The sequence below is a fragment of the Podarcis liolepis genome (genome assembly GCF_965112155.1).
Source record: "Podarcis liolepis genome assembly, chromosome: 10".
In the NCBI taxonomy this organism is placed as follows: Eukaryota; Metazoa; Chordata; class Lepidosauria; order Squamata; family Lacertidae; genus Podarcis; species Podarcis liolepis.
The window spans coordinates 17,468,982-17,496,489 of record NC_139562.1 but is presented as its reverse complement, the minus strand read 5'-3'; the positions used below and the strand labels follow the sequence as shown (position 1 = coordinate 17,496,489).

The following is a 27,508-nucleotide window of genomic DNA, read 5'->3' as shown; positions in this document are numbered from 1 at the left end:
GTTGCCATTAATTTTCACATGCCAAGGTACGCAAGAGCAGCTTTTTAAGAACAACGCAATCGTCACACAGTTGAGTTGGTGACAGTTCATTTGGGTTCTGTACAGAGATTTTGACTCTGGCTCAGCTTAGGTTCCACATTTCTCTTCCTCACCCCAAGCAGCTTCCTAGTTGAGCCCACTAACCCCTGCTCCACACCAACTCCCTCTCCCCTGGAGTCCCATCAAAATCAAAGCCAGAAGGTCTTCCACAGGTAAGACATTTCCACCTGGAAAGGCAATTTGCTTAAGTCAATGTGGTTATTTTAATAGACTTATCAACATAAGATGTCTCTCTGAACTGGTTTGCCATGGGAAGAACAAAACAGTTTTTAAAGGTGGAATGGCAGAAAAAGGCAAAATATAAATCTGATCATTTTTATATACAGATGTCTATATTTTGTAAGTGGGGAGGGTCTAACACATGCACTTACAGCTTGCCCTTAGCAGCAACTGGAAGGGAAAGAGAAAATATTTTTCATGTAAATCCTAAACTCATTAGTGACACAGACCTTGCTGCAAGCAGAATCCCCAGGGTCCTTCCTCACGCTTTCATGTTCAGACACTTTTGCATAAACAATTGTAGAAAAAGAAAGAAGATAGCAGTGAAGCACCCACTGACATACTCCATCACTTGTTTTTGCAGCTCTGAATCTTAATGAGTATCTTCATTGCTTATTTCTGCTGTACTTCTAGAAGATCTCCCAAATCAACAGAAGCCTGTATTTTGATAGGCCCACAAGGCTAAGAAGAGCCAATGTTCAACATAATTGCAGGTTTCATGCTTTTCTTCTTCTTCTGAGCTTATCTCTGTACAGAGCAGCAGTCAAGAAACACTCTCCTTTCTTAAAGGAAGCTTGAAATCTGTGCAGATGTTCAGGGTGTCTACCTGGCATACCTCTGGTCAACAATAAAATTTCCTTCTACAGTTCCAGTGTCCTGTATTAGCCAAGAAAATTGAAGGCAGATGGTGTGGCAGATGAGAGTAAAATATAATTTCAAAGTGCAGCCTAAAGAATACTCATATACTGTACTAAACATTAATGTTTTCCAGATTATGCATATAGTAGAATATTTGAAAGCCACATAAAGCAAGGATAAAAGTCCTGCTGAATTCATTGAGTTATGCCAAGATGCACATCACCTAAAATTATAGACCCACATTAAGAAGGAAGTAAAAAGCTGGTATTTACAAGTAAGCTTGAATGCAAACCCTAATTCAAAAATAAATTCTGTGTAACCTTTTTCCGGACAATATTCACTCTCCATAAACAAGTCCAAAGCATAAAGCATTTGTCAGAACTGTCTAACAAATGTGATTAATCCATACAATTTAGTTGTGTGTTTTTTGCAGTGTTTACAAACAATTGCCAAAACCTATTAGAATGACACCACTATAGCCATAAATTCTCCAAAACAATGAGTCAAGTGTGTTATGACAAACAAATCTTACATAATACGGTGGATATTTCTCCTCCTACAGTTGCTTATTATGAGAGGAGTGTACGGACACAGGGACCTGATCAAAAAAAAGGTTTTGTAAGCACTTCCTGACCTCATGCATTCAACCGAACTTGGCCCAAAATATCCAAATAAGGTGATTCTAGTGTACCTAGTTACATTAGTTACTATCTTAAGAGAAAGTAAATATATTTCAATGTCTATGCATCTTCAAAACCAACACAGAAATATTAGCACGAGGATTGAATCTGCACTCCTGAAGCAGTGTAATTTTGCACAAACTTACTTTGAAGTACAAAGAAGAACCTTTAGATCCATCACTGAACCCGGCTGATTTATATACTGTTTGAAGGAGACTCTGCCAACTCCTATTCTGTTCCACATTTAGCTTTTGAAAACAAGTGTCTTGATTATGTAAGACCCCACAGTGCCTACTATTTTAACCTTACATTTTGAACCCTAAGGGAGAGATTTGTAACGAGAGTGTGTGTTGACATTTTGCAACTCTTAGCAGCTATGCAAAAGTAGGTGAAAAGGCAAAAGGAGCCAACAGCGAGTCAAAGCATTGATTTTCATGTATAAGACTAACAAACCCAGCTAATATAAAGCTAAGTCTCCAGATGTTCACCATTTTAGTGTCGAGATTAGCTTGGAAGCTGAAAAAAATCATAGAGATTCAACAACCTTCTTTTCTTAAGAACTGTGGTTGGCTGGTGATTAACCTTAAGTCTGTGTCAAATACCGTCTTCTCACTTGCTTTTCTAATTGAGTTACGATTCAGAAGTCTTAACATGTTCAGGACTTGTTCACAAATTTCGTTCCAGACAGTGGTTACATCTGCCATGTTACCTAAACCATAATCAGCAGCATTCTTGTGTTAGTGAAGTCAGTGGCTTCTTTCCAACGCATAGTTCTGTAATCACTACCGCAGATAAACAACATTGACCATGTCTATGAAAAAATCTATGTAGAAGCCTCAAAGTTTTTGACGGAGCTGCCCAACTGTCACAGAAGAAGGGGTGGGCAGGTAGAGGAGTCATTTTTTCTACAGTAGGGATGGAGATCATATGTTGCTGGACTACAACTCCCACCATCCCTGGCCATGATGGCTGGGGCTTCTGGGAGTTGGAGTCCAACAACATCAGCAGGGCCACAAGTTCTCCATCCCTGTTCTAGAGAGAGGCACAACTGACAGAAATGTCTAGGAAAGGAGAGGGAAGCAGCAGAGCATTAGCTAAGAAAACTGGAGGAATGGGGAGAAAAACTAGAAAAGAGAACAGTCTAAATAGACATTTGAACACAGGTAGAGGCAGAAGTGGGAAGCTGTGAGAAAAGGCCTCCTCTGTGGCCAGATTATAGAACATCTTATATTTATTTTATAGAACACCTGACCTACCTCATGAAATCAATCTACCCCTGTTTTCACTTTTTCTGGTAATCTCCAGATGTTTTGGGACTACAACTCCCATCATCCCTGACCATTGGTCCTGTTAGCTAGGGATGATGGGAGATGTAGTCCTAAAACATCTGGAGGGCCAAGTTTGCCTATGCCTGCCTTATAAGCCACCCTGAGCAATGCAAATCCTTTGGAAGGGTGGAAGGGATATATATTTTCTTAATAAATATAATAGTAAACAGATCACTTACCGACTAGCAATAACTTGTCAAACAACTAGCTACTAGCTATATATTATCAATAAACCTTGGGAAATAGGAGGCAGAGTTTATTATCCTTGGGTTAGATAAACTCATTCTATAGTCCCATGGGGCAGGAAAACGGGAGAAAATTGTTCCATATTCATGGTAAGATGCCATCAATTAATTGAATGAGCTAAGAGTTGCAACCTTCATCAGAAGAGTAAGAGAACTGATACACTGGAGGTGGATAATGTTTAAAATTAAAGCTACATGCCCAGAAGCTATACTCAGATACCTGTGCACAAGTTCACACTAAACACTTTGGCTAAGACCTAGGAGCCAGGACCTACCTGATTAAAATCCTGAAGAACAGATTGAGAGGATTAACGTAATTAACACAAAACGCATATGTGTGCCTAGGTAAAAGTACGTATTTACTAATGACATCTTCACCCTCCAGCTATCCTATGCCCAGATTTACAATGGAAAGTCTGAAATTACTTTTATGACGTCCAAATAACCAGACACTTGCCTGCTTGCTGCAGCTTGCAACCACAACAATTAAGTGTGTCTGTAATGTGGGTTTTAAAGAAGAGTGTGCCAGCAAGGGAAGCATGAGTTCCAATTCTATGTACAATACAGTCATACCTCGGGTTGAATGTGCTTCAGGTTGAGCGCTTTCGGGTTGCACTTTGCGCAGACGCTCAAAATGACATCACGTGCATGCGCAGAAGCGGCAAAACGCAACCCCCAGACACACCATCGCGTCTTACATTCCATTCAAGATGCGAACGGGGCTCTGGAACGGATCCCGTTTGCATCCCGAGGTACCACTGTACAGTCATACCTCATGTGACCTTTGCTTCATGTTACGTTCTTTCAGGTTACATCCTGCAGCGACCCGGAAATACCAGAAAGGGTTACTTCTGGGTTTCGCTGCTCGTGCATGCGCAGAAGTGCAAGAAAAATGACATAATGCGTATGCGCAGAAGCGACGAATCGCAACCCGTGTGTGCGCAGATGTGCCGCTGCAGTTTGCACTCTTTTCATGTTGCAAACGGGCCTCCAGAACGGATCCCGTTCGCAACCAGAGGTACCACTGTACTCTTACTTGGAAGTAAGCATAATTGAACATGGTGGGATTTCCTTCTGGAGAAAACATGCAAAGGGTTTGTAAGTGAACGAGACCCCTTCCCCCTGGATGTTAAGAGGGGGGTTTAATCCTCCATCCTTCAAATGCCCTTTAAATGTGCTCCTGCCCAGAAGGACAGATTGCAGAATCAATGTCCCTACAGGTGTTGTGCAGCAGAACAACTCCCCCTGCAATCTATTAATAGCAACCTCCCAAGTTTCTTGCTAGGCATATCTCAAATGGAAAGGAAATCCAGTAGGCTGCAACCTGCTAGACCTAACAGCTGTTCTTTTACAAAGGAAACTGTTCTGGCTACCTCAAGCTGTCTCTTTGGGCCTAGTTCTTATAATCAGCAGGTGGTTAAACCTATTGCGTGTTCAGACCCAGAAACCTCCCCCCTAAATAAATTCACACTTGACTCAAATTTTAGTTTTTGTTTTTGGCAGAATTTAGGCAACTGTATTGATTACAACTGTATTGATTACAGAAAGTGAATGGCTGCATAGGCTCTGGTTCGACTAGCTCCCTGCCACACAGGTAGCGCTGACCCAGGGTTCCAGCATAGGTCAGCCAAGGGTGAACACCTGGATAAGCGGAAAGCCGGGAACGGGCTAACTCCGCCACCCAAATGTCCCCCTCGACTCAGGCACAGGCACAATCTCCTCTTAGGGGTTGACTAAACAATCGAGTCCCTGGATTCCTTTAACGGAATACCCTTCACATAGGGATGGTGAGAGCGTTCTCCCATCCCTATCACCTGAACCAAAGCCTATCCGCAACCTTACAAGTTGTGACGATTTGCGACGCAGCAGGCGAAACCCAAATGGCAACAGCCTATCAGCCAAGTGGGGAAAATTCCTGCCATGCCCCTGTCCCAACGACAGACGACACACAATGGCATAGCAAGGTCAAACGCAAAGCCCTAAAAGTAGGGAGAGGTGGGCGGGTGTTCTGAGTGCTCGCGCTGGAAGAGGAAGCTCTGGGTCACGTGCATGGGCATAAATAGGTCCCTCGAACCGTTTGGACTGCGTCCCATTGGCCAGATTGCACCCAGCTTCGAGGGACCTACGAATCGGGTGTTGTGGCTGACCAATCGTACCCACCCACAACACAGGGTGTTGGTTTCCAGGTCTCACCGCAATATGTTCCCTCTTTAAGGGAGGACCCGATTTTCTGGATTTTATCACTTCTCACCACAAGTGACTGAACATCCCCTGTATATAGACAAGTAGCATGTGAGGAAGAAGGTACCCCTTTCCCCAGCCTGCTACTTTTCTGTACATACAGAATGTTTTCATATAGAAAAGCATTTAACAGCGTGAGCCTACACTTGCGGGAGGAAACGAAACCAGCCACAAAACCACCATGTTGTACTGTAGCTAAGTGCTGACCTGGAGATGAGAATCCTGGATTCAAATATCCCTGCTCAGATGTAAAGGGTACCATTGGATAAAAAAAACTCTCTTCCTAACCTCACTTTCAGGGATGTCATGAGGCTAAAATGCCACTGGAGAAAGAGCAGGAAACAAAAGTAATTAAAATAAATTACTACTTCCTTTCCATCACCATCCCTGCTTCACAGCCTTCATCGCAGCTGGCAGCTACAAGTCCAGGAAGGAGGAATGATGTCTTCAACATTATTATTATCACCATTAATTTAATTTAATTTATTACGCGCCTTTCACCCTAAGGTGTCAGGACAGGTTGCAACAATTTAAAATACAAACACAACTACAATAGATGACAAATGTTACTGACAGAAATGAGAAAGCATTGGGCCTTCCCAGGGTTGGGATCCCTATGCAGAAAGATGTTCTATTTAACAGTAAACATGCCCTCTATGAGATCTGGTAGTATGACTTCCAAAAGACCATGAAAGATAGTTATGCCCATAAAATCAGTTGCTTCTATTTGACAAATCCTAAACACTCACCCCTGTTTTATATTCAGTGCATAAGACTTGGGCCCAATATAAAATGGGGGGGGGGGCAGATCCACCCCAGATGAACCATAACTCCAATTCCCAATTACAGATAGGTAGCCGTGTTGGTCTGCCATAGTCAAAATAAAAAAGTTCCTTCCAGTAGCACCTGAAGAAGTGTGCATGCACACGAAAGCTCATACCAAGAACTAACTTAGTTGGTCTTTAAGGTGCTACTGGAAGGAACTTTTTTATTCCAATTCCCAACTTTTGTTTCTAGCATTTGTGAAACCTGAGATAAGTGACAACATGTATAGACATTCTTCTCTTCATTTTTTTAAAAAAGAAATCCATCTGCTCCCCCATTTCAGTGGTTTACCCCTCCATGCTGGAAAAATTCCCATGGACCTCCATGGATGCAAGCAAAGGTGAAAGCCTTGACCTGTGTAAATTTTCTGCATGCACACACTTACTGTACACACTGGCCCATGAATGTGTTAATGTTAGAATGTTAGAATGCCACCTATTAATAGCCCACCAGCATGGTAATATTACACGTGTGAACGGGCCCATATATATGTAACAGGTGCACTTAACTACATTTTTCATCTTGCCCTCCATGAAGCATAAACGGTTTGGTCTTGCAGTCAACAAATTCACTCAGCAACCCTGTGAGGTAGTTTACACTGAGAGATAGTGACTGCCTCAAGGTCACTCAGAATGGAGAGCATCTTCAGATGTCTTCACTGAGTAAAGTCTGTATGGTGAGGAAAGCACAGGGTACACAAAGAACAATGCTTGCTATTTTACCAAGTTTTGCTCAGTGTAGACGCACTGAAATTAATGAAGAAGCCTAAATTCAGTTCAATAATTTCAAGGAGTCTACCGTGAGTAAAATTTAGTTGAATACCACCCAGTGCTTCTACCAGGCTTCCTGAATTCCCTCAGGTTGCTCCCTTTCATTCATAAGAGTGCAGCAAGAGCCTAAAGTGGTTTCTGAGATTACAGAGCACCTGGTAAATCTAGCTATACATTATGGGGTTAGGGAAATGTAAAACTGCATTTTTCCATACATAACCAAATCACATCTAGAAACAGTCAATCCCAACTAGAACACACTAATTGACAACTCTCATAGTATGGAGATCTCAGAATCTCAAATTCCGCAGAGAGAGATAGAGAAAAACCTAGCCCTCCCAATCTGAATTTTACTCATAAAACCCCTAGATGTAGCAGTTCCGAAACAAGACAGTGCTTGAAAATTCATCTGGCACACTCCAGGATTTAAGTAGGTATTTGGCATAATTCACTGCTTTCAGTACTAATATCTCTTTGTAGTTTCCCACACAATAGAATTGGCAAGGATCTGTCCCTTCTGTCTCTCCCATAGTTAATGGATAGCTATCACATTAGACTCTGTAAAAAGGCAATCAATCATAACTGGTTGCATTGTTCTCTACCCAGAATAAAGGGCATCGTAAGATACCTCCTGTAAACACATCTAGACAAGATATACAAGGCAAATAAAATTATCTTCCAAATATTAACTGTTTGAAATATAGAACGTGGACACATGCATGCCTAGTCCCACAAATTTCTCAGAAAAAAACTATTTCTGTGCAATATAAAACTGTCTGGAGTAAATAGTGGAACACAGTACACTCAACAATCGGGGAAGGGGGGTATACACCAGATAAGGGAAGTTTTATTGTTTACAAATTCAAAAAAATGTCATTCCTTATAAATCCTTACTTCATTTGAAACAATACAACCCCATCAAGCAGCCATACAAAAATAAATTCATCTAGAAGAAGTTACAAAAAGCTTGCCTGCTACCTCTTTCCAGTTCTAAAAATCTGCTTCCCTTCTTCTCTGACTTGCTGTGCTCCCAAGTAAAGGGTACACATAGAACATTTCCTGGGGGGGGGATTAATCTTCCCCAAACACATCTTCCACTATGCTGTGGCTGATATATGGTCTACAAGTGATTATTTCTCCCATTCAAATACACCTTGGCTTTATCCACACAAGTAACTAACAAGGATTCTTTGCAGCCTTTGGGACTTTAGAAATGTTCACACATTTTGCACAGATAAAATAACAAAGGGTTGCTCTTGCTGAATAACATCCCCTTGGTACCAGACGAAGCTCTTCACCAATAACACAGGGCCCTGTTTCAAAACTCTGCACCTCTGTCAAATCTCTCAGACAAAGAGCTCACTTGAACAGGATTTCTTTCAAGACCAGTCCGCCCTTGAGACCACTAAATGGCCTAATCCTGTCCCTCCAAGCCTGGACAACGAAATATTAGGGTTCACTTTCAAGAAGACGTCATTGCCCGGGAAACTTCTGCTGCACCCGACCCCAAGGTTCATCCACAAAGAATGTATAGTAAGTAACAGAGATTGAAACTGCCTTTGAAGACAGGCAGAGTATCCCATAACCAGCCTTTGCAAAACCCAGATTTAGAGCTTTTGCAGAGAAGAAGTGCAACAATCTGGCAAGCTTAAAGCTGGCTCATTTTAGAAATCCAACACTCCTTACTAAGTACATCAGAGCCCTTCCCATGCTGGTGAATGCCAGTATATGGAAAGCAGTCAGGCACAAAAGGCTGAGAATTTCTGCATATGCATCTTATCCCACACAATCCTCAAACACAGGACACCCTTGGAGACGTGCCTAGATCAGGGCTTCGACTTTGCCGTTGCGCTTTAGGCAGGGCAATCAGACACATGTTTTGCCGCGGTGTTAATGCGGATCTGCTACCCCTTATCTGCCAGCTACCAGTGATACGCAATACTATCACGACGCTACGGAAAAGATTGGCTTGTCTCCGATACTCTGTGTGTGAAGCAGAGGTTTCCGGTCCACTTTTATTGATCGCATACGTAGGGAATCCCAAAAGACTGCGGGTGGGTTTTTTTGCATTAATTAATGCAGAGAGCGGAGGAATGTTTTCATAATAGAGAATGCACGAACGTCCTAAAAACCCACTCCTTCCCCCCCACCACTTTACCCGCAGCAACACACATCACAGCAGGGAAGCTCTCTGCTCTGAGCAGAACCGAGGAGGGCGCTCCTCCTGCTATTATCTAAATTTGTGGGGAGAAGAGGATTCCTTGCTCCCATTTCTTTCTTTTGTAAAAAAGGAACCCCAATAAACCGCCTCCGCGTACCCTCCCTTAAAAAAAAGAGCGGCAACCACGCTCTTCTGCAGCCAGCAGGACCAGAAACCTTCATGCAGAAAACACCCTTCCCAAAGGCATCACCTTCCCCAACAATGGAGGAACAGGCCACCCCACTAAAGCCCTCGATTCCTGGGACTTCGGTGCAGAAAAGGCGACAGGCAGCCCGGCAGAGACCCCTCCCCACTATTCCGCCAGCCCCGATCCTCAACCCTGGAGCTGGAATCCAGCCGCGGGAAAACGATCTGCCCCCCTCCTTCCCTCCGGCCGGTGCATTGCAGCCTCCCGTACTTGCTCACGACCGGTGCCCGCTTGCTGGGGGAGGAAGAAGTTCGCGCAGCGCGCGTTAAGCCACAGGGCGAGCCCGCTGCACCGTTGCCCGGTTCCCTGGGGCTTCTGGTCTCCGGCCGGCTGCGCTCCGCGTTGCACGCGCTCCAGGCTTTCTCCTCGCCGGGCAGGCGAGGGAAGGAACAGCGACAGGCTCGCACACACCTTGGCAGACGTTGCCCGCTGCTGCTGGGCACGAGGGACGCGGACGGGGCCAGCTCGTCCTCCCCGCTTCTTAAAGAAGCACGCGCGCCGCTCCGCTCCGAGGTTTATGGAGCGGGAATTAGCCAACGGCGGCCAATGGGGACAGGGAGCGGCGTCCCGGGGTTGGTCGCGTCCGCTCGCACACCCCTCCGTCGGGAGAGGCGGTGGTGCGGTCCGAATTGTGATACAAAAAGCTAAGGCGGCGGTTGGCCGCCGCGCGGAGACGCGAAGCAAAGCGGCCAATGGGAAGCCGCTCAAGGGACTGCAGCAGGGCCAAGGCGCAATGCATTTAAAGCGGCACAGGCTAACGGCGGAGGGCGGTTCAGGTGTCTGGAGGAGTCCCAAGGAAAGGAGGAGAGGAAAGAAAAGGGGGGAGAGGGAGAAAGAAAGAGAGAGAAAGCAGCACACGCCCTGTTCACGTCACAGCCTCTTACGTGGGAAGAGAGCAACCTTGACCTCCAGCTATCCAATAATTTGCAATGCCATTTCAATACAGTACAGCAACACCAGCCAAAAAAGCACAAGAGGGAGTAGGAGAGGCGGCGGCTGTAGGAAGCGGGCTCGGGATTATTGTGCCGGCAACGGCTCTGCTTGCGAGAGCCGTTGGGCGCTTTGTATCAGGAACGGCTGGAAGTTTAAGGAAGGATTTTCGAATATGCGCAGTGCCCTTGAACCACTGCGCTTCGTTAGAAATTAGAGGTCAAAACATATATATATACACACACACACACACACACACACAAGAGAATGTTGTAGTACTTCGAAAGCTAAGTATTTCCAGTGTGCAATGCTATACCGGTCTATTCAGAAGCAAAGCCCCTGGGTTTGAGTTCCATCAAGTTTTAGTGTGAATGGGATTGCAGCTTTATTCTACCATAAACTTGCGTGCACTAGAAGCCGCTTACGGTAATCAGATACTGTACATGAAGCGTTATTCGCAAAAGCCTACGTTACAATAACTCTGTCAGTCTTTCATGTGCCGTAAGACTCCTGTTGACTGCTGCTACAGACTATCACGGCTTTGAAAGTGTCCTCAATATACAAACAGCTGAAGAGTCTCGCTCTCGCTTACCCACCCTCCCACCGCCGTTTACGCTGGTGCATTAGTTCCTCTTGCGGCCCGACCCTGCGCACACATTCAAAAGCAAATCCCAAAGAAGTTTACTCCTCAAGAAGCATAGCATTGCTGCCTTACTGTGGTAACTTGCAAGCAGCTCGTTTCCACAGAGATGTTACAGGAAAAATAAACCAAGAAGTCAGCTTTCTTTCTCCAAGGGACTATGGGAAATGTAGTTTTGCAGGGGTTGATTATTAAATGCCTTCCCTCCCCCCCCCCCTAAAAATCTTAAGAGTTCCATGCAAAAAGCCCAGATATGGTACACTAGTTAACAGGGCTGGCAAACCCATGAGGTAAGGTGAGGTGACAGCCTCAGGCAGCTGCCAATATGTGTGCTTGACACAGCTAAAGCATTAAAATAGTAGTGTTATGAGAGGAACTGAACTGATTAGGACTACTGTACTAGAGAGTTTTCCAGAGTACAGTAATGTGCCTTGATAGCTGGGAACTTCTCTACATCCTGTGGTATGCAATGCCACATTTGGAAGGTTGGTTGGTTAGTTAGTTATACTTCCTCCCAAAATACCCAGGGCAGCAAACAACAAGTGACAAAACAATTAAAGCATTCTTAGAAACAATACAGTACAGATGTAGACCAGGAAAGATCTCAGCTTAAAAGGCTTGTTCTGGCGGGTGCCAGAAACAGAGATTGCACCTTGTCTAATATTCAAGGTGAAGCAATTCTCAAGAGTAGGTGCCACAACATTAAAGGCCCAATTCCTACATTGTGTAGAATGGACCTCTTTATAAGTTTCAGGCATCCTAGTATTCCAGGCTATATAGGGCTTTATACAAATAAACCTGTACCTTAAAGTTAATTTTTTGAAATGCACCACTTAATGTTTCTTAACCCTTCAGAAAACTGAAAGTCTGCTGGACTAAAGGAACAGTAAACTGAACATTTGGGGGGGGGGGATAAAGAGGAAAATCTAGAACACAGCTTTGGAGGGCTTTTAGTGCCAATTAAAACTTTATCTCTTTAGCCAGTTTTTTAATTGTGCGGATTCTTCGCGTGCTAGGAAACTGACTTTTGAATTAAGGAAGAGGAGTACTTGTGCCCACTGCTTTTAATGTTTTTACTGGACTTGTTGTATTGTTAGTTTGATTTTGTATTTGATGCATCCTGTACTAGGATCACTTGCTTGATGAGGGGTGGTTTAAAAATGAAATCAAGAAATAAAATTTAAAATCTTGTTTTCCCAGAGTGGGAATTAAAACAGGTGTCTTATTTCTCTCTCTCACCTTCTATGGCAAGTTTATACTCTAGAACTGCCACATGGAAGCCATGGCAAGGAGGGGACCCTGCATGTGGTCATATCTCCCCTTGTTGTGTTACAGCCGTTGTAAGTAGAGTGTCTTGCCATATGACTTGTTTACATTACATGGGCAATCTAATTACACCAACAGAAGTTCCTATTGGTCATAGGGGTACATATATTTTCCACACAGTCATGGCAAGCTATTCTGCATGTTATAGTCTTTACACAAAGCAATTACCCAGAGGATGCCACCAGCAGCCTTTAAGCACAATTGTGATTTATAGACCAGTGCTTCAATTCTTTCTCAGAGTGGTACTAAATTAGCTTAACTCCTACTATACTCCAGTTTAAGTCGTTTGTGACTAGACTGCTGCATAATTGTGTAATTAATCCCAGGATTAAGGGGGTAGCCTTCAAGTTCTTGACCCCCTGCTGTGAAATGCCAGATTGTTTAAAAGACTAGCGCTGGAGAAAAAAGATGGAAATAACATATGGGGGGCGGGGGGAGACCAAATAAAAAATTAATAATGCTTTCAAAAGCAGATGCTCGCATTACTGAATGAGAGATGCAAGCTTTGTACTGCCACAGCTATGGAAGCAGGGCTTTGTTCCAACATGCCCACCCTCCTCCCCAGCCTATCAGCAATCATAATAAAGTGCTAATAATGGCCAAAGCAATTCCCACTAGAGGAATAAGAAACCACAGCAAATGTCAGCCTGAAGCTGACAAATAAAGTCTAGAGGAACCTTACACTTCAGTCAAGCTCTTTGAAGGGGACTTTAGTCTCTGGTTTCAATCCTACGGCAGGATTATTCACATCAACATTTTGTTTGAATTTCCATAGATACTGTGACGTTGCATTGTAGTACAAGGGAGGCCCTGACCAAAACTACAATAAAATATGGTGCACATTTCCCCCCTGCATTCCCTTCTCACAGAACAAAATCTAATATCTTTAACCCAATCTATCAGTGAAGCCCATGTAATGTTGCATCTCAGTAAGAATGGTCTAAGGCTGTTTCTCAAATAGTGAGCCAGGACCCACCAGTGAGACTTGTGCCACTTTCAGATGGATATCAGTGCCACAGCCTGCCCAGGGCCTGCTCACTAGAGATGCGAAAGCCTGGGGGGAAATGTCCCACCCCTATTTTTCGAGGGCTTCACATATACACCTCACTTGCCTGTCCCAAGCCCTGCCATAGCTTTCTGGTTGGACCAATGCCCTTACCAGCAACTCCTTGGTTGCTGAACAAAAGTGGGCAGAAGTTTGGAAGAGGGGAGGAAGGTCTCAGGGGAAAGTGCCAGAGAAAGTATTGAAGGAAATATAATTAATTAATAACAAAGGAAAATTCAGCAGCTCACTTTAAGCTTCTGATTGTTTCTTTGGAGCTCTGCTCTTACCTGTCAACACCTGACATCATGTCTGACATCGGGGTGAGTGTGGCTTGCCCCAAACAGCTTTGCAAGCCAAGTGAGGATGCCTGGTGGGCCAAGTTTGGCCTGTGAGTCAGCGGTTCCCCACCTTTCTCTACAATAAGTGCCTGTACTGTACTTAGCCTGAGTCACAGAGCTGTGGAACTCTTTGTCTCAAGGAAAACCCTACAGCAAAGAATTTTGTAACTTCCAAAGGAAGGCAAGTTAATTAGTAGACTATGATCTTAATTAACTGCCAGATGATTGTGAAAAACTGCCATTGTTTTGTGACTCGCTCTGGCCCCATACCACTATTTTGGTGGGTTTCAGTAATTTTGAACCATCTCAAATGGGAACCCTTGGTCTAAAGCTCAGTGTGAGGTACTGGTTAGGGTATTGGACTAGGCCTATGGAAACCCAACTCCAAATCCTCAATTCAACCATAAAGTACATTGGTTTACCCTGGGCCCACCACTATCCCAGCCTAACCTAACTCACAGGGTTCATCTAGTCCAGCCCCTGCCGTGCAGGAATCTCAACACGCAATCTCCCTTCCAATTTGCTGCAGTACTGTATGTCAGAGACCGTGCTGAGGAGGGCTACACTGAGGAAGAATGGTGGGAGCCACCCCCTCCTCCTGATCATAAGTCTTCCCAGGAGCAGGAGGACAGTATAGATTTGGAGCAGTGGTTTGCAGAGGGGCATAGTTCAGAAGGCAGAAGCTGGGAAATACTTGATGGGGAACAGCTAGCAGAAAAAACACTAGAAGAGAGAGTGTGTTAGCAGATTCACAGTCTCTGGATAGTATCCACACACACCCCTTCACCAAAGTCTCAGAGAGCTCAGAAAGTGTCAGAACAGAAAGTGCAGAGGGTACAAACTCAGATTACAAAACATAGGAGTGACATGGATTAAAAGGAATAGAGGGGGGAGTGACCTTAATTGGGAGCACCCCCATTCTGCTTAGATGCTTTCTTTTGTCCTTCGCCGTGTTTATTAAAGAAACTAACTGGTAAGAATTCCTTTTCGTTTGATCTGCTCATTTACGGCCACAGGGGAGCAAGCCAATTCCCCGAAGCCTGACACTGTATGCCCTTTGAGCACTTTGACAGGATAAAAAGTATCAAGAAAATAATAATATAAAAATTGTAGAGAGGTCATTTTGAGAATGTGACGGAGGATTAGGTTTCCCACCAGCACTATTCTTCAGAGTATACTGCAACCCAACCCATATTGCCAAACAATTACTAGACCCTTCCTGTATACTGGGCCCACTGATGTTCCTTAAGAGGTAAGGATTTGGCCCAGAGGTATCTAGTTGCTGAGCAGTAAGGGCACTAGAGGAGAGCATTTGTATATGTACGTTATAAATATACAGTGGTGCCCCGCAAGACGAATGCCTCGCAAGACAAAAAACTCGCTAGACGAAAGGTTTTTTCATTCGCGATTTGCCTCGCAAGACGAATTCCCCTATGGGCTTGCTTCGCAAGACGAAAACGTCTTGCGACTTTGTTAAACCGTTTAAACCGTGCTTCGCAAGAAGAAAAAATCGCTAGACGGCAAAAATTGCGGAACGAATTAATTTCGTCTTGCAGGGCACCACTGTACAACATAAAGACTGAGATGTGCTGCCATAGTTCTTAATGTTATAATCCCTACACAGCTTATGATTTATTGTGGCATGAGCTGCTATGTCCTAACTATCTGAAATTTGTCAGAACACAAGGAGTGATTAATATAATCCACTGCCTGCTTTTTGCCTTCAAGGTGAACTTGCAATTCCAATGAAGAACAGGACAGGACAGCAACCCACTACCCTCATTGCTGGCTTTGTATTACTACCACCAAGAAATCTTTTACACAAACTATGTAATTAAAACCAAAGCTGTTAGCAGTTGCATCCACATGACCTATGCCAAGTTCAACAGGACTGCCAACATGGTGTCCTCATTCAGCTCCCTTGACTTGTCTCACTGCAGTAAACAACAACATACAGCAAGAGATACACAGAATTGGAAGAACAGTAGCCAAGTTCATCAGTGATGCAAACTTACTATGGGGGCAGGGGGGAGCACGGCTGTCAAATTCTAAACACCCAGCATAATGCATCATTGTGTTAGCAATAACAAGGGATCCTTTGATGGCAAACACTTACACAGTTATTTGGGAAAGCCCTCTCTTGTCATCTACTATCATAAACTTCCTTTTGAAGCTGGTCACATTTGACACGGCAGCTCTTCTAAATTCTGCAGCGCAAGTGTCAACATTTGTAAAAAAAATAATTAAAAAATTAAATTAAAACCTGAGTTAGCAGCATCGTCAGCTTCTGAAGCCCAAGAAAATATTGACATTAATTACTATATGGTACTTTACTGGAATAATAGGAAGGTTAATTCGTAGCACCAATGGAGAAAACAAAAATCTGGAGTTGCACCTTTGATGATGCAATATTGTATGCCACATTTCTGGAGGGAGTGTGGAATTTCAGCAAAACAATAAATCCCAGTTATTTCCAGGTATCAACTTAAATATTAAGAATTTCCATGTTTGTAATTAAAAGGAAGCAAGGACAAGTATAACATCCCTGGACCCAGAAATAAAGGCAAACAGGAATTAGGAAAAACACAGTTTTAAGATTCCACAGAACCTCCACATAGGAGTTTTAAGCCACCGCCTCTAGCAGCCATATGTGATCTTGTTAAGGCATGTCTCTGTACACTATAGGTTGCTGACAACTGTCCAATATAAGGAAATATCTATTAATTAAAAAACTCTATAAGGGCACCTTTATATTTTTTAAACAGTAAGGGAAAGAAGAAGCTATCACCAAGGCATTATAATTCTTTCTGAGGAACAACCAGCTGCAGCTGACTAACTGTAGGCCATGGGTAGGCAAACTAAGGCCCGGGGGCCGAATCCGGCCAAATCACCTTCTAAATCTGGCCCGCGGACGTTCCGGGAATCAGCATGTTTTTACATAAGTAGAATGTGTCCTTTTATTTAAAATGCATCTCTGGGTTATTTGTGGGGCATAGGAATTTGTTCATTCCCCCCCCCCCAAAAAAAAATATTGTCCAGCCCCCCGCAAGGTCTGAGGGACAGTAGACCAGCCCCCTGCTGAAAAAGTTTGCTGACCCCTGCTGTTGGCGAAATGAAGGAGGCCTATGGTTACGGACCAGGAGGAGGTTGTAGAGGTGAATTATTGGGGCCTTGTACTTAACAGCTATTGAAATATCTCTATAGACTGGACCACGCCAAAGTAAACAGAGAAGAACATTAAGAAAAAAACCTAAATTCTAAGCTGTTTCCCCACTGCTCAGCCTTCTTACTGCTACTACACTTCACAAGATGAATTTTTTAAAAGCCAGAAAAGTTAGAGAAATATACAGCACACTATACCAAAACACTAAATTCCTATTATAATTTAACGTTTTATTTTCTTGTTTTCCCGTGTTAATTGCCAGCCTCAACCTTTCTGTTCCCTACCCACCCATTATCTCAAGCCATCACATTGCCATAACAGATCACTAGTACCCGTTTTTGCGTGTTCAGACCCAGAAACCTCCCCCCTAAATAAATTCACACTTGACTCAAATTTTAGTTTTTGATTTTGGCAGAATTTAGGCAACTGTATTGATTACAACTGTATTGATTACAGAAAGTGAATGGCTGCATAGGCTCTGGTTCGACTAGCTCCCTGCCATGCAGGTAGCGCTGACCCAGGGCACCAGCATAGGTCAGCCAAGGGTGAACACCTGGATAAGTGGAAAGCCGGGAACAGGCTATCTCCGCCACCCAAATGTTCCCCTGGACTCAGGCACGGGCACAACCCCTCTCAGGGGTTGACCAAACCATCGAGTCCCTGGATTCCTTTAATGAAATACAGTGGTGCCTTGCAAGACGAAATTAATCCGTTCCGCGAGTCTCTTCCTCTTGCGGTTTTTTCGTCTTGCGAAGCACGGCTATTAGCGGCTTAGCAGCTATTAGCGGCTTAGCGGCTATTAATGGCTTAGCGGCTTTAAGAAAAAGGAAACAAACTCGTAAGAACTCGCAAGACGTTTCGTCTTGCGAAGCAAGCCCATAGGGAAATTCGTCTTGCGGAACGACTCAAAAAACGGAAAACTCTTTCGTCTAGAGAGTTTTTCGTCTTGCGAGGCATTCGTCTTGCGGGGCACCACTGTACCATTCACATAGGAATGGCGAGAGCGTTCTCCCACCCCATCACCTGAACCAGAGCCTATACGAAACCTTACAAGTTGTGACAATTTGCTATGCGGCAAGCAAAACCCAAATGGCAACAGCCAATCAGCCAAGTGGGGAAAATTCCTGCCATGCCCCTGTCCCAACGACAGACGACACACGACGGCATAGCAAGGTCAAGCACAAAGCCCTAAAAATAGGGAGAGGTGGGCGGGTGTTCCAAATGCATGCGCCGAAAGAGGAAGCTCTGGGTTACGTGCATGGGTATAAACAGGTCCCTTGACCTGTTTAGTCTGCATCCCACTGTCCAGATTGCACCCAGCTACGAGGGACCTACCAATCGGGTGTTGTGGCTGACCAACCGTACCCACCCACAACACAGGGTGTTGGTTTCCTGGTCTCACCGCAATACGTGCCCTCGTTAAAGGAGGACCCGATTTCTCACTGTGGATGTCAGACTTGTTGCACACTTACTTGTCTTGTGGACTGGAGGGCCACCTCTCTGAGCAAAGGCACCCACACAGCAATGTATAATCTTAAAAACCAATACGGTTCAAAGCAATACAATAAACTAAAACACTCAGGTTTTCAGGAAAACTGACTGGGAGGGAGATGGGGAAAATTCTTAGTTACCAAGTTCTTATATGTATTCTTTTTAGGAGGGAGAGGCAAAACAAACCTTTGTCACAGCCCCCCAGGTCCCAGAACATTAAGCCTGTAACCAAGCATAAGTATATGCTATTAAAATAACTGCATGTTTTTCATTGTTTACTCTTCCTTCCCCTTCCTTTGTTTCTTCTTTGTCAAATTTTGGATTTTAAGTTCAAGACAGGGAGCTCTCTTGACTAATGGCTCTCTTTCTCTAAAATAATTACATAATTTTGAACCAAAGAAGTTTGTACTCTCCACTCCCAAAATGTGTGTGTGTGTGTGTGTGTGTGTGTGTGTGTGTGTGTGTGTGTACAAATAATGGAATTTAGACTTTTTAGTTAGGTTTAGGTACAGGCACAGCAGATTGCACCAATCACTACCTGATGGATTTTACAACATTAGATGATCCTGGAAAGATATTTTAAACATTTTGTCTCCCTGGAATAAGACTTCTGTAACTGGCAGACACATAGCTTTTTATGGGTTGTTTTTTAAAAAAGTGAGGGAGGCCTTAAAATAGCTTTCTGTGATAAATCTTTCTTTGTTCCAAATACAGTGACTCATCATACCCTAATTCATGTTCAATAACAGGAAAATACTGAATGATTAAACTGTAGGATGCATGCCCCAGACTACAATAAGGAATTCCCCCTGACTAAGATTACCTTTGTAGAGAAAAAGGAAGAGGAGAAGTTGATACAAAGCACGACAACTGTACACATCTGATACGTCAACAGAACTGGATTTTAATTTTATTTTCGGCATCAAATATCTCCAATTTCTGCAGCAAGAATGCTTCAGTTCTAAATTCATTTCCGCATTTAAGACCATTTTATTCACTAGGTCAACATTTTCTTAGCGTTAATAGTTTTGAATTTCTTATGTGTGGAAAAATTAAATATCAATACTGTGTTAGATTTCAACTCAACACAAAAGAAGTTCAATACGACCCATCACCCTTTCCTTCAAATAGCCACTCTCCCTTTCCCCACCCACTCCAACCTATTACACATAACACTTCTCTCTTACAGCCCACCATGATGGAAAGAGAACTCCTTCTTAGCACAACTGTTAAAAGTCCTGTGTAGAATACTTCTTTTGTGCAACCCGGCAGTTTTGATCCAACTTGCAGAACAATACTTGGTGTGTTACAGCCAGGAAAGATTATTCCTAATTTGACTGTCTAACGAATGCGGCAGGGGGAAATGATTGCAAACTTGCTCCCTTTCTGCATTAAAGATTTGCATGAATGCTGCCCATTTTGAAAGAGCACAAGGTTAACTTCTAGCAAGCAATAAAAAAAAATATGGTCAGATGAGTTATGTTGCCACCAGAAAGACAGAAAGAGAATGTACTGTATACAAGAGCTGCACTAAAGGATATAAAGCATACAGAAGCCAGAGAAACAAACAATAGAAGAACACATCCTTTATCACAGACCATCGGTCCAAAAACAAAATTAAAATTTAACTACCTAAAGTTCCAGATTTTGGAGGGTCCAATACAAGACCCCCTCCATGGACTCCTCTTTCCTCAGTGTGTGTGTCCATTGCCTCATTGCTGCAGGTCCACTAGCCCCTACTGCTGTGTAGGGCCACAGCAAAAGCATACCAACCCTTGAATCAACCTCAAGTTAAAGATACAAAACCTAGATAGTTAAATTATACAATGCCGAGCCAAAATATATTATCAGTGGCAAATAACCACAGAATAATACCACCACCCCTTCAGAAATACAAGCAGGAAAAGCAAACATTGTTTTTGTTTACCTTTTTTTAAGCGAAGAGAAATCTACCTTTGAAACAAATCCTTTGGGGTGAAACAGATGCTGATTTGCAATAAATACTCTTCTCATATATTTTTCTTTTTACAACTTGGATTCAAATTCTTATTCTCATTACCTGTAGGAACGGAAAAAGTCTAAAACTACTAACATAAAAATATGTAAAGGCAACCCCTGCTATTTTAGTTATCAAAACTAGCACACTCAAACTTCCTAAGGGGAGGGGAACTCCTTCCTTTTGCCCTTTTAATTGATCCATACAAGCTGCTACTCTCTAAGGGGGCGGGGACTCACCAAGGGGTTAGGAAGACTCCACCCCTTTTAAGAAGGAGCCAATAAATAGGATCCCTGTAGAAGCTGAATAAGGTTGCTTTAATGCAGAAAAGGGTTTCTGGTTCTGGAAATTAGAAGTCACAAACTGTAAGTACTTCCAAATTCCATGGAGGAGAATAAGCAAACTCAATCATGTAACACACCTAACGTGCACCGACCACCAATACACGTTGCTGAATATGGTTGTACATTATATTAATTGTAGCCTGCGATAACTTAGACAGCACTGGCTTCTCCTGAAGCAGGACATGTTAGTAAACTGAACACAACAGTTTCCTTCTGTTTAGAATGGAAGAATGTTTAACACAATTCTCAGTCCCACAGTGTACTCGCTTGTACTTATTATAGAAGCTGTGTGACTCAAAACACATTTAGCAATAACAAATAAAGAGCCTTGTGCTTGTTGCATAAATATATGCTGTATCGTAAAAACCAATACATTCAGCATAAGCTTTTGTGAACTGCAGTCCCCTTCATCAGATGCATGCAGTGTTATCTGCAGCTGGCAGATATAAAATTAGAAAAGTACAGTCATGTTTTTTTCTTTTTCTGCATTTCAATTCATGCTGCTGCAAATGGTCACGTTAATTAACATGGCATTGTCACAGGCTGTGTTGGCTGCATTCTACCCTCAACCCCACATGAACATCTGATGAAGGGGATTCTAGTCCACAAGAGCTTATGCTACAATAACAGCGTAACCCTTGTCATGCCCATTTGGCAGTAGGCTCCATTGAGTTCAATGGTGCTTAAGTAAATGTGTATAGGATTGATACAGTGTTAGTCTTGGAACACAAGTTCTGATCACTGCTGAAGTTCTATGGATGGCCTTGTGCCAGCCTAAGCTATCTAGCAGCCATGGTGTGATGAGACAATGGCATAGCCCCTTGTGCATTGTGCTAAGCTCCTTGGTTGGAGCAGCAGGAAACAAGATGTGATGAATAAAACAAACAGGGCTGGGGAATGATGCAGGAAGAGACTTGGATTCAATAAGAACTGGCTTGCAAGAGTATCTGTTGCCTGGATTTGCTGAGCTGTCTAAAAAGAGACTGGGGAAAGATGTATGTTTGTTTAAATACTGAGCGGGCAGGAATCCCCAAAAACAGAAAGCAGAGAATAATTCTGGAGCAATTTCCATGGGGATGGGCAAGATGAACAAATAATTCATGTCCATTTCTGATGTCTATTATTCTTCCACATTAGGCCCTCAGCCGTGCCAACACACACACAGACACGTCTTTATGCTGCTTGCACATTGAGGGGGCGGCTTTGGCTCTTGGTGCTTAGGGAATTTCATCTCGTGACTCCCATTAGCATTGACAGGAGTTATGTGCATACATTTCCCTTTTGTCCATGGACTGGGTTGAGCTAGCCGACCCCCTTCTTCCCTTGCTGATCTGAGGTCTCATCTGTTCCAAACACTGAGGTTTTCAGCTGTCATGGGATCAAACATGGTCCATCCATGAGTTGAGAATCTCTGTTTCGTTATCTGATTTTTAAAAAAGTTTTATTTTGCTGCATATTTGGGATGCAGCCCTAAACACACATACCATTTCGTACAATGCAGCTTGTTTTTAAGCAAACTCGTTTAGGATTTCACTGCATATTTTGCAAACCACCCTGGAACCAAATTTGGTGAAGGGCATCTATTAACAATTTTTTTGAGGGAGGAAACCACGCAAAGAAAACGAAGTATTTCAGTGTTTATATGTTTATGTATATATGGGTGCATATATAACTGTACTCATTCACTCACAGTCAACCCTTGGCGCTGTCTTCTCTTTGTATCTCCTTGCCTTCTACAATTAAGATTCTAAGTTCATTGGAAAAAGGTCCTGTCTTTTTTTCTATGCTACTCTGGAGTTATATGGGGTGTGTGTGTGCGGGGAGAATATCGTTTGGAGGATTGCCACCAGACCACAAAACAGCCACCTGACTTGCTCTTGTGCCTTGATTTGTAGCAGGTAAATATTTTCAAGGCACAAAAATTAGAATGCTCACCTGCCAGCAATTGTACCTGAAGCAAGGGACTACAGCTTGCTGGCAGAACACCTGTTTTGCATGCATTCAATCCCTGGCATCTCCAGTTTAAAGGGATCAAATAGCAGGTGATGGGAATAAATCTGCCTTACACTGGAGAGCTGCTGCCAGACGCTGTCACGACATTTCACAACACTATTTGGGCTGGAATATTTCCCACGTTGCTTTGAAGACCCTGGCTGCGCTTTACTATTTGCACACTTTTCCCCTTAAGAAGTGAACAAATGTAATGCCAAAAAGCTCACCTGCATGTCAGACTGCTTCCAAAGAAGACATGCGAGGCGTAAAACTCCTCCTGTCTTTCAGAATTCCCATTATGATACACAATGAGCTTTGCTCCAAGTTTCATAGCCACTACAGGCAGGAAATAGACATATCCTGCTTTGGATCGCAGTGTTTTCCCTTTACTTCCCAGTGGGTTGGGCAACATCCTTCATGCACAGCTGTTAGGGACAAGAAGGCCCTCCAGATGGTGGCAGGGCAACACCACCCTGCCTAATCAAGTGATAACAGCTAGGCCAGGCCACTGGTCCATCTAGCAAGTCCAGTATTGTATTTCTCACGGTGGGCAGCCAGATGCTTCCAGGGAACCCAAAGGAATGTCATGAAGGCAACAAGCCCTCCTCAACAACTAGTATCCAGTGGCATCTTATCTCTGGATGTATTTAGCTCTTGCGTCTAACAGCCACTGACAGACCTATCCTCCAGCAATGGGTCAAACTTCTTTTTAAAGCCATCTCATCAGCCAGGGGACATCACTGCATCCTTGGTAGAGAATTCAGTACATAAGCTATCCATTTAGTGAAGATGACCCAGGGGTGTTGAAAAAGAACAAAAGGTGGTGGCACAACTGCTTAAGCGCAGAAGGGAGAGCACCCCAGGCCCAGCCATGGCACAGAGGGCGGCCTACCCTCCTGTACCTCTCTCCCATTTTGTACTGAACTCTGGTAGTACAATTCTTAGCAGGTGTGCTATCCCTTTAGAGCTTGTGCATGCTACAAGTCCATGCCTCTCTCTGTGCATGTGTGTGTGTATATGCACATGAGAAGAACTGAGCGTTCTGCTCCTAGGAACAGTTGGCATGGATCCATGCTGGCATCCCTGGGTCTGTAAGGCACAAGTCACTTGAGGCTCACTGTAACATTATCATGCTGGTATGAAGAAACTGCAACCCTTTGTGCTTCAGTCCCAGTGAGCTGCGGCTATGCACTACTACATAAGCTCTTTGATCTCAAAGGACACCAAAGAAATAAAATGCATACAGTTGAGGCTGGATGTGTGGACACCAGTACACTTTGGACTCTGGTATACATACTGCTGCAAACCCCCTAGGGCTGGGGTCTGCTCTCATCAGGGCTCCAGAAGCGAACTTTCCCTGGAATGGAGAGCTGTGGTCTTTAGTCCTCACAACATACAGAAAACTAAGCCCAACACTGCAATAGTTTGCATGTTTACTCTGTGTCCAATAGGACTTACTCCTAATAAGTTTGTTTTGCATCGCAGCCTTAACCTAAACACATTTACTATACAGTAAGCCCTGTTAAGCACAATGGAACCTGTTTCTGAATAAGCATGCACAGGACTGCATTGCCCCATAACCACATTTGTGTATACGTAATACTTCCCGTTATAGCTGCCTTTGTCTCCCTCTGTCCCCTGTTTACTTGAAATTTAGATTGCAAAGTTCTTGGGGCAGGGACCTGTCTCAGTTTAAATTAGTATTTAAGGCACCATGCGTGTGTGTGTGTGTGTGTGTGTGTGTGTGTGTGTGTGTGTATACACATACATAATACTAGTGAATGTCCTTGCAAGACCTCTTCCCTTTTTAATGTTTTCTCATCCACTACTGAAATGTGGATTGTACGCAAGCTTCAAAAAGCATACATTTACTTATGAAACTCTACAAACCACAATGCACATGTAAGTGTCAATTATCATTATCAATTCCAGCGTAGACCTCTAGCTTCCATTTACAACACTGACTGTATGCCCTGACCCACCCCTTACAGTGTATTCACAGAATCCGTCCAACAAAAGGCATTATGCCCAATTATTTTCCCCCTAAAGTCATCAACACATGGAACAAGACAATTAAACATTTTCAGTTTCAAAATACATGTGATATGGTCAATACTCACAGAACAGTGATGAAATCTATTTCTTTTTCTCAGAGGTTAAAATCCTTGCCAGTAAGCAGAGCACTCACAATTGTTAGCAACCTCTGACTTGGTGAATCTCCAGAACTATAAATTCCCCTGTTGCCTGCTTTTGTCCTCAGGATCCAGCACTGCAAAGGTTCCTTTTGTGAAAACCTACAGGTACCATTTCCTTCCTTCACTTCTATTTGTGGGTGTGAAGCATGCTGAAAATCGAGGTGAAAGGGAAACAGTATTTTTGATGTGCATCTCCTTTGGTAAGCTTCTCCCAGAGCATCTCACCAGAGCATCTTGTGGAGATGGTGCGATGATGCAGCAGGCTGCCATTCCGTCATTGTTGTCATGACAACCAAGATGTGGTCCCCTGTGGTAGAATAATGCAGATGCAAAGGTAGGACAGAAATTATGTGCTGAGCATCCTTTTGGAAGGCACTAGAGACCTTTCCATTGACATACATCCTTTTTTTTTTTTTTAATGAATCCCTAGAAATGACTTTTCCCCTCTCATACCAGGTGTCCTATTTTCGAGGCTCTGGAGCACCCACTATCATTTGATACGCAGAAAACCAGGCTGAACCCTGAGTGTGAATTCTCCATTTTCTTTGTGAGAATGTTGCAGGCATCTGAGAACATAAATCTAAATATTTCTAAATATATACTGTATTATTGACACATTAATAATATAAGGCAGCAATCCTATGCACAGTTACTTGGCTATTAGCCACAGAAATAAGTGAGGCTAACTTCTCTGTGCTGTTCTGAGTACAGGAAATGGCCAATTGATGCATGTCCGAAAGACATGTGATTGCGCATGGATGCACGGGGCCAGACTCCAAAATGACTCCAAAATGTCACTCAGTGTGTCACAGAAAGGGAAGATTGGGGGCATCTCTCGTTGACCCCCCTTCATGTTCCCAGCACACCTTGTTAAGGCCGCTCTTTTCCTGTCACCTCACACCATCACCTTGGCAACCTCTGTCTGTCCAGGCCCAAGGATTCCTCTTAGATGGGCCATCAACACCTTTTGTCTCATTAAGGGCTTGGGCTTATCCCCAGCTAGCTATGTGAAGCTGCCTGAGATTGTGATCCTAAACCAGGGGTAGGCAACCTAAGACCCATGGGCCACAAGCAGCCCATGGGGGTCATTTAACTGGCCCATGAGCCACCCCTGAACTGAGCTGCCCACTCAGTGAGTCCCCGTGCACTGTGCTAAACCGGCGCAGCGCAGCGACTCACTTCCGTGGTGTTGAAAATCGCGTCTGCACATGCTCAGACGCTGGAAATCGTGTCTGCGCAGACACCAGAAATTGTGTCGACGCAGATGCCAGAAATCGCAGTCGCGCATGTTCATGCGCCTGTGCGATCCAGCCCATGGAGGGATCTCCACTGAAGCGAACCAGCCCAGGCAAGGTAAACCTTGCTGACCCCTGTCCTAAACTGAAAGCAACACCACTTGGCTTAGTTTTAATTAACCAAACTTTCATAAATGTATGAGTTCGCTCAGATTCTGAATGTAGAGATTATGGCAAGCCTGCCCCTCCGCCAAACTCATATCATTAAAAAACCCACAGGTGTTTGGAAGTACACATGATCACATACATGTACACTAATTGGAGAGACAAGGTTGCTTGTGGCTCTGTTTGTGGTACATGCAGTGGCAAGCATGGGGTTTGTTGCTCTGCAATGGTCCCTAGAATCGCTTTGGGCCTCCAGAAATGCTCAGGGTTCTCCAGCAGGTGGCTGGTGCCTGTGGCTCCCTCCCACATGCACCACCACTCTGTGGATGTTTTCTTGGCAGCAACAGCTCCTTAGCAGGCCCAAGGACCTTGCGGAGGTGGCTAATGGGATCAAGAGGCCTCATCTGCCCCGTCACTCACAAAGGAGGACATAAAAGTGACAGCCGCTAATGGCCGGCAACATTCTCATCAACTGCCTCATCAGCACGATTTCCCAAGCAAAAGGTTGTGGCGGCTGAAGGAGCACAAGCATCACTGAAGGGGCTGGCTCTTTGCCAGCAGCAGAGAGAAAATGTGTGCGCATATATAGATGTGTTTGCAGCCACAGAGCAGAAAAGCAGGGGTGCTTCCATATATATATATATTTCTTGCTTCCTCAAGTCCTCTGCTGCTTCCTCAGCTTCTGCCCACATGGAGAAAAGGAAATGCTGGGGTTTTAATCTGAATCAGGGTAAAGTCTCAGCACAGCTCAATTTGTAAAGCTCATAGCTCAGTGGAAGAGAGAGCCAGAGGTATAGTGGCCCATTACTATTTCTGCAGCAAGGACCCTGTCTTCAGTGTCCTAGAGTTGCCCAATCAGCAGGAAAGGGGAGCTTTTTAGCCACTGAGAAGTCTTCTCACCCTTTGTGCTGATTGGAGCTAATCAGAGTCAACGGAGGTGAGGATTGGCTCCTAGGGTCACTCTGAAGAAGGTGCGTGGGAAGATCACCGAGTGGGTTTTTCCCCTGTATGCTCCGAAGCTACACATTTAGGAACACATAAAATACAAGGTGCTTCAGCTTCAAGCACTCCCATTGTTCTAGGCACATTTTGCAGCAGGGAATTTCATTAGCATGAGCAGTTTCTGAACTCCTGGCACGGTACTGCGCCTAATATTTCAGATTAAAACTGCAAAGTGGAAGGAAAGGCGGACCT

The 27,508-nt window shown here is 43.9% G+C and overlaps 1 protein-coding gene across 44 annotated transcripts in view; it reads right to left on the bottom strand.

Annotated features, from left to right (window-relative positions):
• MICAL3 (microtubule associated monooxygenase, calponin and LIM domain containing 3) overlaps positions 1-25,212 on the bottom strand; it is a 197,538-nt gene extending 172,326 nt beyond the window's left edge. For 22 of the 44 annotated variants that reach the window (XM_083460849.1, XM_083460882.1, XM_083460897.1 and 19 more), the window contains exon 1: positions 9,665-10,062. The gene's annotated coding sequence lies outside the window, so the exon portion shown is untranslated. Of the gene's footprint in view, positions 1-9,664; positions 10,166-24,839 lie in introns of those variants that run through there. The other 22 variants (XM_083460866.1, XM_083460894.1, XM_083460874.1 and 19 more) reach the window with 10 other exon arrangements.
• Between the last annotated feature and the right edge of the window lie 2,296 nt (positions 25,213-27,508).